The following is a 19,821-nucleotide window of genomic DNA, read 5'->3' on the forward strand; positions in this document are numbered from 1 at the left end:
ATTGTCATTGTGAAACACTGCAGCACAGCACATGGTGCACACAAGGAAATGTGTTTTTTTTTTAACCATCACCCTTGGGGATCAGTGCTTTGCTCAGTGGCACCTCAGTGGCACCTTGGCGGATCGGGATTCGAACCGGCAACCTTCTGATTACGGGGGCCGCTTCCTTAACCACTAGGCCACCACTGCCCCAAATTTAGTTACTTGTTGTGATTTAACACCAAGTTTATAAGTACACAAATTATTTTATTGTCTGTCACTTGATTTGTTTAAATTAATATATGAACAGTGTTAGTCATTCACAGATAAGATAAGGTTGGGGAAAAATAAGAGTTATTGTTATTCCGGCATGAGCTGCAGCCAGGGGCAATAGGTCCAGCCCCAAGTTGGAGCTGATAACTTTTCTGTTAGCATAACATTAGGTGCCTGAACAGGACAGGCAGGTACGACTCCTGGCATTTCTATAAAAGATGTGCCGTTATTTCACTGACCATCATGAGCATCACATTGTCTTTGAGACGTAAAGCCAACACAGGTCTATCACCCCTGTTGGTTGGCTGCAGTATAAATCTTTGGTTCCGCTTATTTTCCGTGTGTTTAAAGGACAAAATGGCATGTTTTTCGTGTCTTTTTGGTTTTACGGTGTCTTATTCAGTCTCATTTGTGTTCATAATCACACACACACTTGTAGTCACTTCTGTTGATAAATTAAACCGCAAACCATAATGATGTTGATGAACGATTGTGGATCAATGCCAGCTCACAATGACAGTCTGATTTGTACTGTTCAGTTTGCCTTTTTGTCGTTGGTTTTGTTATTTGGCTGTGGTGTTGATGGGAAATGATGAGTGTCAGTGGCACAAAATCTTTCAGCATTACGGTCAGTTGCGCATCATTTGTATGTTTGTGGGAACAATTTCACAAGTTCCTGAATTGCGCCAAATCTGAAGCGCAGCTGACCGTAACCCGGCTTGGTACAGGAATGCTGTCTGCACAGCAGATTCTCTGGTATTAGGCAATATTTTTGATGCAGTCACTCTATTTACCTCCCCCAAAACAGCTGAATGCGCTGGGTTTAGTGTGATATCTGAAATCAGATTTCCTCAGGTTCACCAGATAAAGCAGATGTGGATAAAAAAAGAGGAAGTTGACCTCTTGAGTCAGGGTGTGACCCCTTGTGTGACTGAGTCACAGTGGTTAGGAGGGCCAGGGCCGTCAGACTCACTAACAAGTCACCCAGGGTCGTCGTGTTATGTCTTTATTTGCTTGTTTGTGATGTTGCATTGCGCTTCTGATATGAAAGGGTCTTGCTGACTTTGCCTCAGGTTGGCACTCCCTGATTGGCCCAATTGTTGCGAGACCGGGCAAACCACTGGAATGTTCTAGGGCAACTCAGAATACCATCCTGCCCACAATGCCTTGGGAGATGTTTGCGTCCTCAAGTGAACTCTGCATGGGTTCCATCGTACGTCTGCATCACTAACCTCGGCGTTCCACCATATCGGGTCTCTTTCAGCGACATTTCGTCCAATCCCACCTTAGCCTCTGCAAGTCTGGAGACGTCAGGAATAACCAGGTGCTTGCTTATGAACACAAACATCTGCACCCTGCCAGCGCCGGGCCTATGCAGCCGATAGCACAGTTCCCCTCCCTCTCTGGGTCCCCTGTGCGGGCTGTGAGTCCCGGCAAGTGGGTGGGGGCGTGTGGGTGGGCTGACAGTTGGTCGGAGTCTGCCGTCTCCCTGGGCAGGGACACGCACTAATCCCCAGACCAGCGCAGTGTTGTCACACAAACAGCGCGGCGACGCTCGCGGGGGCCAATTACTACACGCTCCCCTGCTGGTCCGGAATGGGACTCCAAGTGGCGTTGCGCGTGGTGCCGCTCGCTGGCGCTGTGAAGACGCCTGAAGTGTGAGTGAGAGGGAGGACGTCTCGGGCTTGTCCTACATTCCAGCCCGTCGCGGGGATAGAGCAGCAGCGCGCATGCAACTGGCTTTTGCTTTATGCTTGGCATTATGAGCACGTGTTCCTGTGTGGAGTCTGACGGGCGTATTTTTAGCTTCGTCTGCTTAGATCTTATGCATGTCAGATGTTGGCATTCGGAGATTTTTTTTTCTTGCATCAGCACAGGGAATGTGTGTTTTGTACAGTGGTCACGTCTGCAAGGGCTGCAGCGACTAAAGTATATAATCAATTATAATTGATTATTAAAATAGCTGCCAGCCAGTTTACAAATTGGCATTATAAAAAAAAAAACTTCATTTACACTAAAGAAGCTCTAAATGGCAGAAGTGTTTTTTTCTGCTCAAAAATGTGATTCTCAATCATGAAAACTGATATCTGGAGATGTATTTACTTATTTTAAATGATTATTTTAAAGCTGATTGATTCTACTGATTGATTAGTTGAGTACATTTTGACGGATTAATCCATCATCAAATAATCATTAGTTGCAGTTCTACCAGAAACACCTCCCATTCCCCTGAAAAATGTCATTCCAAAGTGAAGAGTGCTACTTCTTTTTTCTAAATCTTTGTCTAAAAGTGTCTTATGTCATTAAAAACCATTCTGCAGTACATAAGGATATACAGTCGATTCAATCCCATCATGCTCTGCTGCCTGTCAGCCCCTTCACTGCTGTTTGCTGCAAGGCTCTGATGCTTCTTCCCTCAATGGGATCTGACAGGAAGGGAAGTGTGAATGGTCTCCTGCAGAGTGGAGAAAAGGTATTGGTTCTCACACCTCCTGACATGCTGTCCTCCCTCTGCAGCACAGCGGCCCAACTCCTCGTCACCATTTTTTAAAATATATATATAAATTCTGATTCTCCCTTCATTATATCTCTGGATGGAGCTCACACCGTATAGGCTCGTTAAAGTGGGTTAATTGAATGCGAGAGATCTGAGCTGTGGGTTCTGACCCCTGTGGGACTGGCGTGTTAATTACCACCGAGGCCGTTTGAAGCGAGGAAGCCAGGATTAAGCCTCCGAAATCCGCAGCTCGGGGCCTTTTCACCAACTCAGGGGCTCCCTTTGGCTTCACATCCTCATATTTAAAAAAAAAAAAAAAACTCTTCCAGCCAATCCCCCAGCTTTTTCCCCTCAGAGATGCGGATTATGATCACATGACGACCCGCTTTGGTAATGGACGCCCCCAGGTGTCCAGCTCTCACTGTCTCCGTCACGGAGCGTGCTAGATAGACCGGTGGGGATCCCCCAAATTTCTACCGCCCTCTTCCCGGGTCTCTCCCCCTGACAAGCCGCCTCAGCGAGTCACAGTTTTAGTGGTGAGAACAGTGGGAGGGGCGGAGGTGTTGGTTCGAGTCGAGGTGACCGACATCGTCTTTCACAGTTTCAGATGATTAGCCTCTAGTGCTCTTGGCACTCAATAGTGGGATTTTGGAGACTTTGAGTGCAGGGGGCTCCGTGTGATTCAGTGAAAGGGATGATGTATGCCCCCTTTTCTTATTGTGTGCTAGAAAAATTAAATTTTTTTTTACATATTTTTTAATAAAGTGCATACATATTAATATATGAATAAAGGTAAAATGTCTGTTAATCACCTGTTAATTATGTTTAATGTTAGAAAATGTATCCAACATATTAATCTGACTGAAACAATGATTTTTAAGATTGGGAATTTCAGTTTTTGCGTAGACTGTGTTAAATATGAATATTTAATACTAAACACTGATAATATTTTTTGCCTGTATAGGCAGGTGGCAGGTTATAAATGAAACGTGACTGGACGTGAAGGGACATACAGGGACTGCATGACTGCAGACATTGGAGCTCTGTAAGTGCTGGGGCATGGGAAAGATCATGAAAAGCGTGCAAGCACATCCATGTTGACTCACAGTTTCCTGGCAAATGTGGCGTCTTTGTGTGGCCAAGAAAAGAGCGGCATGCAGCTCAAGATGTGAAAATTATGCAAATGAAAAGTGAGCACACCACGCCTGTTAATAGCTCCCATCTCGAACAGGGTTCGTGTTGTCTGTCCATAAAATCCACACGTGGCAGCCTCCTGCATCATGGCACATTTTATTACGCAACAACAATTTCATGTCTACATGCTCAATTCATGTCTATATGCTATAATTGCTGCAGTGCTGACATTTTCATTTTTTATTGTTGTAGAATATAATTTTAATCACAAACAATCTCTAAAATGGTTATAACACAAAAAATTATAAAAAAAAAAAAATCTTGAGGTTAACTTGGGCCAATACAAAAATTTGTAATTTGTAGGTTTTTTTTACAGCAATGAGCAGAAATGGTTTACTGTTATTACACAACTGTAGACCTTAATGTTTTTCTTTCTTATATTTTAATCTTCAGAAATCAGAAGTGATCTAAGAAGAGCTGTCAAATAAAACAGAAAAAGCTGTACATGTTTTGTTGCATGTGGCTAAATAGTCAGTGGAAAGGCATAGTTACGGATGGCCCGGCACAACATTATAAGATTTTGACTGGTGTTCTTAAAATACGGTCTAATTATCCTTATTGTGATTTTTTTTTTTGCTAATATTGCACACATATTGTACATGAAAAAATGTTTGGGGCTTAGCGACATAATTTCTGGCAGATCCCTGCAGCTTACAGACCTAATCACTCTCCACCTTTTTGGCCTATTTCCCGTTGTGAAATGGGTTTAATCGATCAGAATCTTTCGCTAGAAGCTAGACAGCTTGGGAACACTCTCCACACCTTTTGCCCATTTAGTGCAACTTTGCATTGCCGTGGAGGAACTCTGTGTCCTCGGTCTCCCCCAAACACGGATGCACACGCCCTGAACTTCATGAGCGCCTGTGGCCATGCCGAAGAAGTGTTGAGGGAAATTAGAATATGGGCGGCTTGCCACGCTTGTGTTTTTATTTTCCAACTACATGTGAACAGCCCCTTTTTCCTTTTTCAGCCTTGTGTTGTGGGGTGAGCGGCATTAGTAAAACCAGTAAAAACTGGTGTTTGTGTCTTCCCGCACTGTGAAGCGGTAGTTTTATGAAAATATTAATAGTAAACTTAGAGCTTCTCACAAAAAGCTGGGCAGTTAAACATATTTTGCCATGTCAATAGAGACACAAAAAAAATAAACTAAATGGATGTGCGTCCCTATGTATAATTTAATGCCATGAAACTGTGCAACCGTGATACTTTCATAACAGCCTAGAAGGAGGTCAGGCTCAAAGGAGCCAATTACGAAGCACAGATTTTTACTGGCCATCCCACGCTTCCTACAACCAGTGCCATTCCAGACTCTGTGTGGTTACTCGGGAACTTGTCATACCACATGTGACTGGGCAATAAAACTCACAAGTGTAGATGTACATAGTAAAAATTTGCTGGAAGCTCTACCTTAACAATTTCACAAATGCCCTTTTAATATCGTATTTTCCCCACTTAACATCCAGCTAAGTAAATAAAAGGAAAAACAAAGCAGGTTTTTGTGAAATCTGTTGGACTGCATTGTAACGAGCTCCATTAGCCAACGTCGGAGTTGCACTCGTAAACGTGGACGTCCCGTGGCTTTTACGGCCATTAATGTGCTAACATCACAGCCTATGCCATCGTCTGAGCCCTTCTTTGTGCCAAGATGGTTGCACCAGAGCCACACGTTACCGCTGCCGAGGTCCGCCCTGATACGCAAACCGGGTCCCTGAACAGACCGCTTACAACCGCACCACAATCTGACCCGTGCTTTGTGCGTCACTGCTCTCGACAGCCCGATTCAAGGGAGGGGAGCTGCAGGGGAGCGGACCACTTGCACCTTCAGGCAAGGCTTGGCCCTGTATTAGCCAACATCTAAATTAGACACATTGCTTTAAAAGCTACAGACCGTTGCTTGAGGAAAGTGGATTCATCTTGGCTCCTGAAACATGCCTGAAAAAGGAGACTGCGGGTCCAGTTACGTATGTGCCATACAGGGTCCGTCACATGACTGCAACCTAAACTTCCCTTGCAGAAAACACACGTATCTCGTCACCCTCTTAACCATCCCTGATGCCAGACAGGGCCGCCTGTCTGACTCTAGTCGTCTGGAACATTCCACCTGACAGACGTTCGGACACGCTCTGTCGCCATGCCGCCTCCCACGTCTGAAGGTGCGAAAACGCAGGCCGCTGGTCAGACTCGTTCTCTCGCTGTCGGGAGGTGTAAGGATTTGTGGGCATGCTCGCCATGGCAGTAGCTGTCGGGCCCGTTTAGAGTTCATAGATTGTCAAGACTCTCCCTTTCTGCAGGACGCAAGGCGGGCGCTGGGTGTATGTCTGGCCTGTTGCGCCTTGTCCATAGTGTAGGTTGTGGGCAGTGGGTTCAACCTGAGCAGGAACCCGGGTTCCACCTGTGATACACCTCAGCACTGGTGGTCTGTGTCTCTTTTTTTGTGGCACTAACTGAGCTGTTTGAAATGGGGTGGTAGTAGCCTCGCCTATGAACCAGAAGATCCAGGTTCAAATCCCACTTACTACCATTGTGTCCCTGAGCAAGACACTTAACCCTAAGTTGCTCCAGGGGGGGACTGTCCCTGTAACTACTGATTGTAAGTCGCTCTGCATAAGGGCGTCTCATAAATGCTGTAAATGTAAATGTAAATGTCTCACATTAATATTCCAGTTCATATAAAACAAGTTAGTATTTAGTCTGGAAAATCCGTTTATGGTTGGTCCAATGATTCGCTAGGAACCGTGAATATCCAGGCAATCAGTATTGTTTAATTAACCATGAACTACCTGGAGTTTTCAGGCTGACAATATGGGTCACAGACTGTAAAAAAAAAAAAAACAGTTTCTCAATTGAGAATGAAGCTGTTGAAGGTCTAGTGCCCCCGCTGGCTGGAAAGTGCTGTTGCATCGCTCATCTCCATGTGTTCTCAACGACATTTCCAATATTTCCAATATAAGTTTTACTGCAAGAACTCTGGATTTGTGCATTTGACATTTTCCTGACACTTGTGTCTTCTGCATAACATGGTAGATAATATTTTTTGCCTTAATTCCTGTAGAATGGAAATCGAATTGTATGGACAGTCTTGACCAGATTGACTTTGAAAGTCATTGGAGATATGACACTGTCTGGTCAAATCTGTTTTTTTAAAAAAAGTAGTAATTGTGAGAAGAATCAAAGGATCCATCTGCCGGGTGCAGGGTTGGGCTGTGAAGGAGAGCAGCCTGCAGGCATCCTAAATCATCCAGGGTCAAGGTTGCCTCTCACTGAAGAATCTCTCCTCTGGGTCTTTAAAGTCTTCCTCTTCCCCTTCACCCCCCTTTCTTCCTCTTACTCTTGCCGGCTCAGACCTCAGTTATGAGTTAGGTTGCAGTTTTAGCCTGCCAGTAGTCATAGGTTAATGTACCCCACCCAGACCACGAGTCTCATTGCCACTGGCTGTTCAAGCCTCATGACAAAATGTCCTCATCAGTCCCACTGTGATTTCCTGAGTGGGTGGGACCAAGTTCCTCATCGTCCTGTATAGGGTGATAAAGAAAAGGAGGACCAAGGGTTTTTTTTTTCATGCAGGAGATGGGGTTGGGCGGTAGGAAGAGTAAAAGGAGGGAAGTGGAGGCTGTTAAAGTGCCCTGGGGAGGGGCCTGGAGGTGACAGTGTAAAAGTGTGGCGGCCCCGGTGGCACTAAAAGCCCGTTAACGGTGCAGCTTTTACAGCCTCTCCACAGATCACTGCCCGGCTCGACCTTCACCAGTCCTTCTGTCTGAGAGAGCGAGAGCACACATTCCAAGGCCCGTGTGTTTGTGTGTGTGACTAACTGAAAGTGGGAACCTGCGTGTGGGGGTGTGTATTTGCAATGTGTATTGTGTGAGTAATTGTGTGTGTTAATGATGGCCATGCGAAGCTCCTGGTCTGTGAAAGCCCGGTTGTTGCGGATGGGCTCTGACACCATGATCTCTGACGCATTTAACAGTCTGCGCTTTCGTGGCCTCCCTCTAATTGAGGAATTTTCTCTGCGCACCAGACGCGCCAGCTGCTTTGATTTAGCAAAAGTGGTCATTACTGGGATGTCAGTGGGCTGGTTATGTGTTGAGTTTTTGTGCTTCTGTGTCTGCGTGTTTAAAAATGTCTCCTGAGCCCTCTTCACCTCCTGTAGTCCTCTGTATTCCATTTTTATGTCTTTACACACAGAGTTCGCATGCTTATTTAACCCCTTCATCATTGTTGTTTCGATAGTTAAACTACAATCATTTGCAAAAAACATTCATGGTATTTAAGTATTGAAAATGCAATCACCGTTTGAATTATTGGATGTAAGATATATTGTGTCCTGACATTGTGAGCAGTGTTCTAAATCTGTGCATCAACAATTAGGAATACCAGTGGATAATAGAATATAACAGAATAGAATAGACTAGTTTTGCTGTAGCAATATGTCTACAGAAAGATGTGCAGTAAATGTCTTACTACTTTTATAAGTTTGACTTCTCTGTTCACATTTGAATATCTTGTATTCTAAACGCTTGCTAATTGGGGAAATAAAATGCATGGCTGATGAAACTGGAACTATCTGTAATTTGTTGTCAGGAGTGCACCACTAATATTAAGAACCAGCCTTTTGTTTTATCATGCATGTTCCTTCTGAATGTATGAACAGACCTGATATGAATTTTTTTTCCAAAAAAGAAAGGATTGGTGTTGAGGGGTTAATGTGGAACCTAAAGCTCTGCTATTTCCATGGGAGAAGGTGTAGAGGAAATTTATGGTCCCATAGCACTGGGAGGAGCAGCAGCTCCTTTGAGCAGGTTCTACAGGTTCCTCAGCCTTCAGCAGCTCACGGAACGGTTTTTTTTTTTTTTTTTTAAGTTATAGCTGGAGATCGGCGCTCGTGCTGAGCAGCTGGGCGGTGGATCATCTGGAAAATGTTTTATGACATGCTCACAGCGGACTGGTGAACGGCGGTAAATATTCACACACTGAGCTTTTCCACATAAAAAGGCCGAAACAAGCATGAAAATGACATTTTCTCTCCTGCCCTACCCCGTCCAAAATATCTTATATATTTTTTTTTTAACCCTCTGAGACTTTTTGCTTGGGGAGTTTCCAGATATTTCCTGTCATCTCGCTCTCTTGTATAAATGCTGGTGAGATTTGCTTGGTTTTGCTGCTCCTGTATTTTATTTATTTTTTTACTGATCGTCACTGAGCTCTTCAGAATAACTGGGCAGACTCTCATCTAGAAGTGTCCGGTTTCTGCACCGCATGACTACATCGCGTAGAATCCTGCACACGCATTGGCTGGGAGGAATGCGTGTGTAGTGTGATCATCCAACAGATGCCCGGCTGCCCATTCGGCCGACAGAAGAGAAGGTCTGTGGCTTTTCGGTGGCCCTCTGACCCCTGAGGACCCCAGAGCACCCCAAACCCAGCCCCATCAGCAATAAATAACTTCACAGGCTGCAGTCTGGGGCTTTAAAGAGCCTCTTTTTTATTGGCAGGGCAGCGAGTGGAGGGGGGGGGGGGGTGGCGAGGGTGGGGTAGTAGTGTAGGGTAGTGCGAGGCACAGACAGAGGATGGGCTGGAATGCAGAGGGAGAAAAGGGCAACACAAGATGACCCCTTCAGTACACACACACACACACACAGCTTTTACACCACCTTATACAGCTTTCACACACACCATAAATCAGAGGATGAAACGCACACCCATGCCAGGGAGGGGGTTGACTGGCTGGTCCCGTTAACTCCTTAATGGGTTTTATAGCCATGTTTTGGGGTATTTATATGATGATTTACCACTTGCAGATTCCTAACAGTTTTGAAAGCTTCTTTTATGATTCCAGACTCACACACACAGTCTCAGACACACACCGGAACTTTCTACGAGGACATTCTTATTTGGTTGCAGGTCAGTCTGTTTTCACAGCGGTGACCCAGCCTGCCACCCATGGCATGCTGGGACATGAGGCTGGTATGTGGGGACTGCGCAGAGGCGTCTGGGCACACTGCCGTGTCTGTGTCCCAGCTCTGGTGCTGTCACATGGCTGCTGCCATTGATTCTGCTCATGGGTTTTACTCCTGCACCGTCGACCAAAACGAACACGTCGACCAGCCACTCCGGCACGCGCACACACACACACACACACACCCTGCGAGCACAAACCCAAACAGGCCCTCATTTCTCATTTCTGTCAGAATGATACAAAATTACAATATTCTCCATCCAGTTTTTACTCGACATTTAATGTGGTTTTGTTGCCAGTGGGCGAAATTATTTGATCGGTTCTCTTTTTCAACAATAAGCATACCTTTAGTGCTCAAAGATGAGGATGAAGGCAATCACAGTTCCACACACACGATTCTGCGCCCCTTCTTCCCCACCCCCCGGGAGGGATTCCTACCTCACTTCAGACACAGATGGAGACGCGTTACCGCTAACACACTCTTTTATTTTCTCTCTCTCTTTCTGCCGCCTAATGATTTATTTGATTGAAAAATGAAACCACCGGCTTAACCCAAATCATTTTTGCCCCCCCTACTCAGAAATTGCTACCAGGTGTGTTTTTACTAAGCGTGCCACCCCCATTTTATTCCCCATCTTCACTTCTTTTTCTTCTCTCTCTTCATCTTTAGCTCTAAGCTGATAATTCCTTAAAATGAGGAAGTGTCTGTGTGTGTGTTTGCCACATTTGGATTGAGACCACCTGTGTATACACACTCCTTCCCAAGTACTGCGTCCACATATATGTGCATGTGCACTACAGACACACACACATTCTGTCTCCTCATAGTCCTTGGACATAGAAATGGAGAGCAGGTCCTGGGCTGTGCTAGAAGTATACACATGTGTATAATTGTTTTATTCCACTAACTTGGATATTGTGTGTGTGTGCATGCGTATTTGTGTTCATACTGTGGGATCATTGAACTGTTGGTATTTAATGACTCAGTGGAGCAGCTGTAAGGGGCGTTAGGGGAAGAACTTGACCCAGAAGAAGGTCTCACACAGAGACACACACACACTAATACACAAATGTGATTGGTGTGAACCTACACCCTGTAGACACAGTTTTGTTTAAAGAAACAAGTTCATCACTCTGACCCTGTTAAACATTACAGTAGACCTGTCCGTGTATGTGTACATTTATTCTGTATCATTCTACATCATTACGAAAAAGATGATCATTTGCATGATCAAATGCACGTCTGGCAACAGAGAAGAATAAAAAGAAAACAAGGGGTTCAGCGGAGGGAGGCAACAGAGTACCTCAAACAATTTTGGAGGCTCTAATGTCCGTGCACAGTCGCTTTAGTATGTATTTGTGTTCCTTATGAGTCTGTGTGTGTGTACATGGCTGTGATCTCACTTCCTGTGGGCCTCCAGACCAAAGCCGCTTGCACAGCGAGAGAATGAACTGTTTTATTGGGAGCCTGTCAGGGCCAGCCTGGATTTACAGACCACAGACAATGTTTATCTCTCAACAGAGGGTAATATGAGAGAGAGCCGGAGAGAGGGGGGTGGGAGTGGGTTGGTGACGGAGAGACGGATGGAAACAAGAGAAGGAGGTTGCTGGAGAGAGAGAGGGGAAGAACAGACAGAGCCAGGGAGGAGGGATACTGGCTCAGATCTGGGGTCTCCATAAATCTGTAGACCGCGGTCCAGAGATAGGGAACGAGACCATTCGGTCTCCCCGTCTTCTCATATCTTTTTTTTTCTATACTGCACTTTGTTGTTGAAGATTACTCTCACCTTTATCTTGGGTTGCAGTTTTTGCCATTTTTCTCTCCCCCCTTTTTCCAGTGATGTTTCCAAAACACAAGTGTATCAGAATTCCTGATTCAGTCATATTTATTACACTATCTGTTTCCGCCCCCTCTCCTCCGGAGCTCATACTGTTGGCCATGGCCAGGATCTGCTGGGCGTGTGTCTCACTGTGTTATCACGCAAGTAGTGGAGGTGTGAAACTCCATGACCCAAAACCGTGGCTCCGTCACACCCTGTATTCGCACATTGACACACTTTGTCCACTGACATTTCACCAAAGTCCGTCCTTGAGTTCCCTGGCTGAGACAAGTGTGAGATTTGGTGTGTGTGTTTGTGTGTGTCTCTCCGTGTGTTACTCAGGAGAGGCGTGACTGATGAGGTCCCTGCCATGGCTGATCTCAGATCTGTTAAGCCTCAGCCAACCACTGAGTCACAACAACTGTCCGACACAATATCTTACCGACCCCAGACCCGTTCTGAGCCGCCCAGCTGAAAACATGTTACCGCGAGAGGCACACATCCAACGGATGCTCGCCGGCCACTTTATTAGAAACAGACACCTTGTGCCTATGCTCATCTGCAACTTTATTGGGTTAATCCTCCTTATAGACACGCAGGAAAGGTGCTAAGTTACAAACTGTCATTCGCTATGTCAACCAGACAGTTTCTGACCAAACGACCGCAACAGGCCAGACTTTTTTGTGAAGGTGAACGTGAAAAATTGGCATTGTGATACACAGCACAGCACACGGTGACACAATTAAATGTGCCCTCTGATTTTAACCATCACCCTTGGTGAGCAGTGGGCAGCCATGACAGGCGCCCGAGGAGCAGTGTGTGGGGACAGTGTCTTGCTCAGTGGCACCTCAGTGGCACCTTGGCGGATTGGGATTCGAACCGGCAACCTCCTGATTACGGGGCATCTTCCTTAACTGCTAGGCAACCACTACCCCAAAATAACACATTATTTGCCTTAACACATTTTTTTCTCACAAAGGTAGTTTTTTTTAAATGCTTGATTAACAAATACTTTTATTCAGAGCAACTTACAATAATATGAAAAGTTTGAGGCCTATTAAATCTTGCAGGTTATGTCCCACCCAAACTATATAAATATATCCCTGAAAAAAAGTCCTTTGTGACATTTGACATGTAATGAGGCAAAAGTCTTGAGGTTTTTAAGCTGATTGATCCAATGTTGTTGATCAATTTTTGCTGATAGGAAGACATAAGTGTGTGTACAGGAGCTCTTGAATACCCAAAATGTTGGGAAGGAGTTGAAACTTTTGGGAAGTCCTAAAATATTCTCTGTGGGGCCAGTGGGCAGTTTGCCGCCTGCACAGTAGCCCCCACATGCTGCATGTTTGGCGGTGCGCTGTACTTTCTGCATCCCTCCTACCCTCCCCTCTCAGTCTCGCCCAGTGTGACCTCTTCTCTTCATCCCTCCCCTCCTCCCCGTCTCCCTTGCCCTGGGCCTCCCTCTCCACCAAGGTGCTGAATAATTGATGGAGGCAGCCCGGGTTGATTAAAACAACACATCAGTCCGACCTCATTTAGTGCAGGCATGACTCAATGGCAGCAGCCAGCGGTGTCCTCTTAATGACAGATTACTCCTGACTGTGCCAGGCTGGAAGGAGCTTAGTTTCACTGACATGAGCACGCATGCTCACACACACACACAAGCATGAAGTTACATAATTTATTTAAAAACAGGCAAATATCAATAGTATACACTAACCGTATAAATCATAATGCATAAGACAAGTATATGAATGTATGAATAATACTACCACATAAACGTGTCTATTTATAGAGATGGTTTGGGAGAGTCACTTATTTGCACACTTTACTTGAAGAGTCAATTAGTTGCACACTTGAAGGCATTCGCATCAAGGGGCATACAAGACACACACACACACACACAGACACACAGACATACACAAGCAGTGTACACAGGGCACATTGCCACACCAGGCTATTCAGCTCCCTGCCATGGCACCCTATGCCCAACTGTCCCACATTGAAGGTGCCAAATTCATTTGCAGCGGCGGCCGAATCAATAGAAGCCCCCTCCTCAGCCCGAGGGAGGAATTTTCATGAATAAAAAGAGGGGAACTGTGTGTGTGTGTGTGTGTGTGTGTGCGTGTCTGCAGAGCCAGTGCGACCTGCCTGGTTTTGTCTATTTTCAGGAGGAAAAGATCGTTTGCTAATCGTTCGTGGCACATGGTGCAAGTTCCCTTTCACTAATTACGTCGGTGAGAGGCTGTCAGGCCGCCCGCTCTGCCCCTGCTTCCCCCGTACCCCTCCTGCCCCAAAACAATTTCCCACCTCCCCTCCTCCAGCTGCCAGGGCTTCTGAAGGAAGGGGGGAAGAGAGAAAATCCCACCGCTGAAAAGAGTTGGTGCTTCATTACAGGGGGCGTGAAGTGGGGGGTAAATGGTGTTGGCAATCCATTTCCTCCCTGTGACAGCAGCTCTTTTGGGGGAGATCATCTAGAAACGTGCAGCCCGGGTGAATTTGGCTGCCTGCTCTTTCCAGAGTTGTGTCTGGGACTTATTGATGGCAACCTTCCCTGACATCTTATTGGTGGTAATAGGTTGGCAGTAGCCTGGTGTTCAATGAACCAACTGCTATCATCTAAAGCCATATGCACGAGCCCGACTCTTTCCAACAGTGTGTCCGTGACTCCGTTAACCCCCTAATACTCCAGACAGGCATTAAATAGAGGCACAAGCTCCTCTGAAAGCCTCCTCAGAGACATTTGTGGGCAACTCAAACATTTGACACTTTTGTGTGAGATTTAGTTTTCCAGAAAAGAAAACATATCTCTTTACGCTCCATCTCCACTAATTAACACAGTATTGTGTCTGTCTTTGCTGTGGTATCCAGGCATAACACCGCTGGATGCAAATAAATCTTCATGTGTGATTCTAATGTTGCTTTTAATGTTTCGGTATGAAAGGCTACTGGAGGCTGCAGTAGTTTTTCACAGAAACACTGTTGACTACATATATTGACCACATGCATGTATATGCAAGTAACTTGGTGCACACTGGATAATATGGCCTATAAATTATGATTGCATGTATGTACTGTATAGTTAATAATGTGTAGTTACTGAAAATTAATAAGGAGCTGTCTGTGGTGCTGATTCTTCTATTCTTAATAAGAGGTTAAATGTGAGTGTATTTTAACTAGAAACAGGGACACTCTGGCTCTACATAGAATTTGGGGGGCTTTTCTCATCTCAGACATTTCAGGAGACACTATTGATGCATGCAGAGCCACTGTGTGGTGGGGAAATGGAAATATGAACCCGTAAGACGAGCATGAGGATATCTAACAATGTAACAACAGGGATAGGGAGAAAAAATGTTAAAAGACCCCAAAGGTGAAATTTCAATCTTAAGTAAATTAACATTAAATTCATATAATGTTAATAAATTCACCTGTAAATATGTATTTTATTCTGCTGAACCTCACATTTGTCTATTGAAAACTGGTACATTTCAGTGTGGCTGACATCATAAAAAAGTGGGAAATGGCATTAACACTCAAAGGTAATACTAGGTCAAAAAACTGACTCAAGCACAGAATACATTCCAGTGAAATAAGAAGTGCGATCAGTTGACAGGCAAATGTAAAACAACACAAACCCCGAAGAACAAAAGCGTAATTTTGTCGGCTTCCTGTTGAAACCTGCAGATGGCCATTGCTCACATTTCCCTATCTGGCTCTTGTGCCGGTGAGAAGCAGATTTGGCAGTGTCAGTTGGCAACACTAGGCATGGAATGGTGGATTAAAAGTCAGCAGAGGGGGAGGAACATGACTTTGAAGGTAGGTTCTGGGAGCAGCACTTTCACTGTCGCATTTTTTGATGGCGGTACTCTTATTTTGCATACTGACTATGTTGTGAATATAACAAACATTTTTGAATCAGCAAGTGTGTCTTTGGCACGGGCTGTTGGCCAGAGTATGATCTGTGTGTGTGTGTGTGTGTGTGTGTTCAACGTGGTGTTTTGTTGGGTGACTGGATTGCACCACCGCCGAAACATGAGCCTCCAGATCAAGTCTTCAGTATCCTTGACTCTATGCTCCTTCAGGGACGAAAGCACATCCCTGGCTCTGTGGCCAGATTGTAACACATGGTACTGACTGACCATATTTGACCCTGATCACCCGGAGGTGTTAGACCACGTCTGGTATGATTATTCGGGGACGCTCTGCCAAAGCCTGGCCTGTGTCCCAAATTGTGGCATTAACTCGCATTTGTGCCCTTCCTTCTGAAACTGAGTACTATCATATTAAAGTGAAAGTGAAGTGATTGTCGTTATGAAACACTGCAGCACAGCACACAGTGACACAATGAAATATGTCCTCTGCTTTTAACCATCACCCTTGGTGAGCAGTGGGCAGCCATGACAGGCGCCCGGGGAGCAGCGTGTGGGGACGGTGCTTTGCTCAGTGGCACCTTGGATTTGAACCGGCAACTTTCTGATTACGGGGCCGCTTCCTTATCCACTAGGCCACCACTGCCCAAACATGACAAATATGTATTTGTCAACACTGATCGACATTACGCATATGCTATGGCATAGATTGGGTGGTGCACGTGCCTATGGCATGGCTTGATGTGTCCATTCATCATGTCTGTGATTGGTTGGTTGTGACCTAACCAAAGCTACTTGCACAATAGTCCATATGTGCAGATATGTTGCTGAAATGGCTTTACATTTCAAATATTGCAGTTTATGTATGTTGCTTTATAATACCATAGCCTGGTTCATAAGCTTTCACTGCAGCTTTTGGGTAGCGACTTACAACCTCAAATCCACTGGTATAAATAGCAACATCATAAAGCGCAAGAAAAAGCTAGGTTGTAAGTGTAATTTAGGAGTATATATTAGTATTAAATGTGGAATTATGTGCGACTGTACACAGGAAAAAAGGGAATATTCCTTTTTTTAAATTAATTAAATGGATTCGACAACAAAATGCATAATGTAATATTAACGTGTTCAATTTAGATTCAATGCCAAATCACATTTGATCAACTTAATAAATCCATTTGTTAATTTAAAAAATCAAGCTGAATTAGCTAAATATGTATGGTTTGAAATAATGCACAGCAATTTGGGCCGCCTAAATAAAATGAATCATGTGGAACTGAATTTGAAACAAGTGGAACAGTGCACTACATTGCCAGTCTACCAGAATGTGTCAAAGGACGCATCTTGAAGAATATTATTTGGTAGCATTTTTCTAATAAAAATGGTAAAATTTACAACATTTAAGTTCATTTTTGTCTCCTTTTTGTCTCCTATCATGTAGACAGTGCATTTCTGCTGGGTGAGAGGTTATTATATCATTATTTGCCAAATGACAGAGCTTCTAGAATGATAAGAACCATTCCGTAAGAAACTTTTTGCTGTATTTTTGTCTGCCTTTGTTAATGTGGTGCCCACACAGGGTTGTTATGAACAGTGACAATTGTTTGAAATGTTGCCCTTGTCTTCCCACTCTGCTCGTAAACACAATGTTAATGCCCGTCGGCATGCTCGGCAGAGTGCTGCTGTTATGGCTCGGGCCAAGTGGCCCTGGGCGCAGAGCGGGTCTGCGAGGTCACCGCTTGTTTTCGCAGTCCGGAGGAGAGAGGCAGGAAGTGATCCGTAGAGTGGGAACTGCCATGCCAAGCCAACTGGGCCAGGGGTCAGGGTGTTTGTTCCTGTCCTACATCTTCAAATCCCCCCCTCCCCCATGACTCCATGTCTTCAGGGAACCTCTGGGAATTTTTGGTGGATTGATGTTCCAGCCGTGAGGTTTGGAGGGACTGCATTGTGTTGTTGTGAGGTCGTAGTGCTCTGCAGTTGGGAATAAGATGCACTTTTTTTTTTGTCTTTTGAATGAGAGCTGCTGGAGTCATTTCATCTGGAGAAGTATGTTTTGTGGTTTGTTTTGTGCCAAAATAAAAAGCGGTATAATTCCTTTTTAACATGAACCAATAAAGGAGATGCCAGACAGCATCTTGGGGAGTGATAAAGCAACAAGACTCTACATTTTGACAAATAACCAATGCTGTCAATTATCTCCAGGCAGCGTCTTGTTGGTTTTATATTTTGAGTGTGAAAAATAGGAGCATGGCAGTGAAGCCAGCACCGTTTCTGGAAGCAAAGAAAAGCAGCAAAGAAAGTATCCAAGTCTTGGCTTGGTGGAGGGGACCAGAGGGGAGGGGGAAGGTATGCATGGACAGGAGCGTAACAAAAGATGAAATATTGCATGAGGGTGGGGTTGGGGACCGAAATGGGGAGGGAAGGGGGGCACAATGAGACAGGCCCAGATGTGTGAGTAGAGAAGGGGGTTGGGTGCTCCAGATGGCCTCATCAGGATCTGGTTAAATATTATCAGGCCCCTGAATGGAGCCGAGGTCCTGGTGCAGTGAGAGCATCGCCGAGGTACAGGGCTGGAAAAATGGCTGCCTGCGCTTCGCCGCTGAGCTCATAATCCACTAAAGCTGCACCGGGCCCCTTTCATCTTGCGCTCCCTTTTCATTCCTTCTTTCTTCTCCGGCGTCCTCGTTTGAGTGGGCAGATCATGCACTCGGCTGTTTTTGGTTATGTATGAATAGAGTTCTTTAAATAACGGCAGCAGAACCTCTCAAAGATGACACCGGTGGCCGCCCTACCTTCATTTTAGACCGACTGGAAAGTGCTCACTTTAATGAGGGATCTATTTTAAAATCAAGGTTTCTCTTTGTAGGTTACATTTTCACCCCCAGTTCCACTTTTAGGTATTCCTGTAATATCCTAATTATTCCCATTTGAATTCAAATGCACTCCACTTTGGCTAAGAACTCAACATATTTGCAGGAAATTTTCCGATGTTTCCAAATGTTACATTTTAGATGGAATGTGACGTGCCTGTCAACCAGCAACCTTTGGCTGGCATCGTGCATGATAATGTCTGAAAGCATTAGCAAAACTACTGACACATGAATTTGAACAACACCTTTGTAAAGCCTGCCTCCCAGGCCCGACCTCTGCTCTATTGTTAATTAAATCAAGGGTAATGAGGAGAGGAGGGCTAATTACGGGTTTCAAAGCGCACCGAGAGAGAGGAGAGGGTCATCTAGGCATAATGGCACGTTTGCTAGACCATTATCAATGCGCCGACTGTTGTTCCGAGTTCAAAGCAGCTTTAGGAGGCGAGAGGGAGCATTTGATCAGAGCGAGGGTCTTACAGCGATTCTCAGGCAATGGGGCTACGTTGGGAATCAACGCGTCGATAGTCGGGGAGCTCCAGGGTTCGACGGCAGGCTTGGCTTCTTCTCAGCACGCTTGGATTTTCAGCTTAAGCTCGCAATCGGCCAGCCTCGCGTCGTCACAAGCACTCGCTGGCTCTTGCGCTGGTGGGAGATACCAGTGGGACTTCCTGGGGACTTGTGCTTTGATAACCAAAACGGCTTCTGCTGGAATACTAGCTTTATATCTGACGTCTTTTGTTGGTGCGGATCCCTGGAAGCTTTGAAATGGGGATCAGTCTCGCTTTGATGGAAAGCCATTGGCCAGTGTAATGTAACAGACTCTTCCTACTCTGCCCCTTCGGCATAAAGCCGTCCCACTGGGTCTTTCTCTGGACAAGGGCAAGGGGAGGGGCACTCTGTCCCTGGGGCAATCAGCCAGTATGTGTGGCATCATCTTCTTTTTACTGCTAAGAGTGTTGTCATTAATTTAACCCAGCAGCCTCTTAATATTCTTGCTTTTCCATGCAGTCCAGAATGGGAAGATTTTTAATTAATAGAGGAGATCGCCTTAATCACGCCAAGTTGACCATTACAGTCCACCCCCCTCCACCGACTCCTACTCTCCTCCCACCAGTCCAGTCCCCGACAGTATTTGTCATGTTCAGACCCAGTCAGGCTGCATCTCTATAGGCCTTTTGTTCCCCAACATGCTGGCTAAGCAGGGCATTTCAGGAGGCCCATTAACATTTGAACTGCCTGTGTGCATCACCACTTTTCATGTCACTCACTGTTACAGAGGACATCAATGAAAATTTTGCAAGAACCCCCTTTCAAACAACACCATGAATTAGCTTCTTATTTCTGTGTAGCATTAATTCAGACA

At 45.2% G+C, this 19,821-nt stretch overlaps 1 protein-coding gene across 5 annotated transcripts in view; it reads left to right on the plus strand.

Moving 5' to 3' along the window:
* Nucleotides 1-19,821, plus strand: part of rarab (retinoic acid receptor, alpha b) — an 86,617-nt gene that overhangs the window by 38,951 nt on the left and 27,845 nt on the right. The gene's annotated exons all lie outside the window — the stretch shown is intronic.

This window comes from Denticeps clupeoides, chromosome 7, assembly GCF_900700375.1.
Source record: "Denticeps clupeoides chromosome 7, fDenClu1.1, whole genome shotgun sequence".
Lineage (NCBI taxonomy): Eukaryota > Metazoa > Chordata > Actinopteri > Clupeiformes > Denticipitidae > Denticeps > Denticeps clupeoides.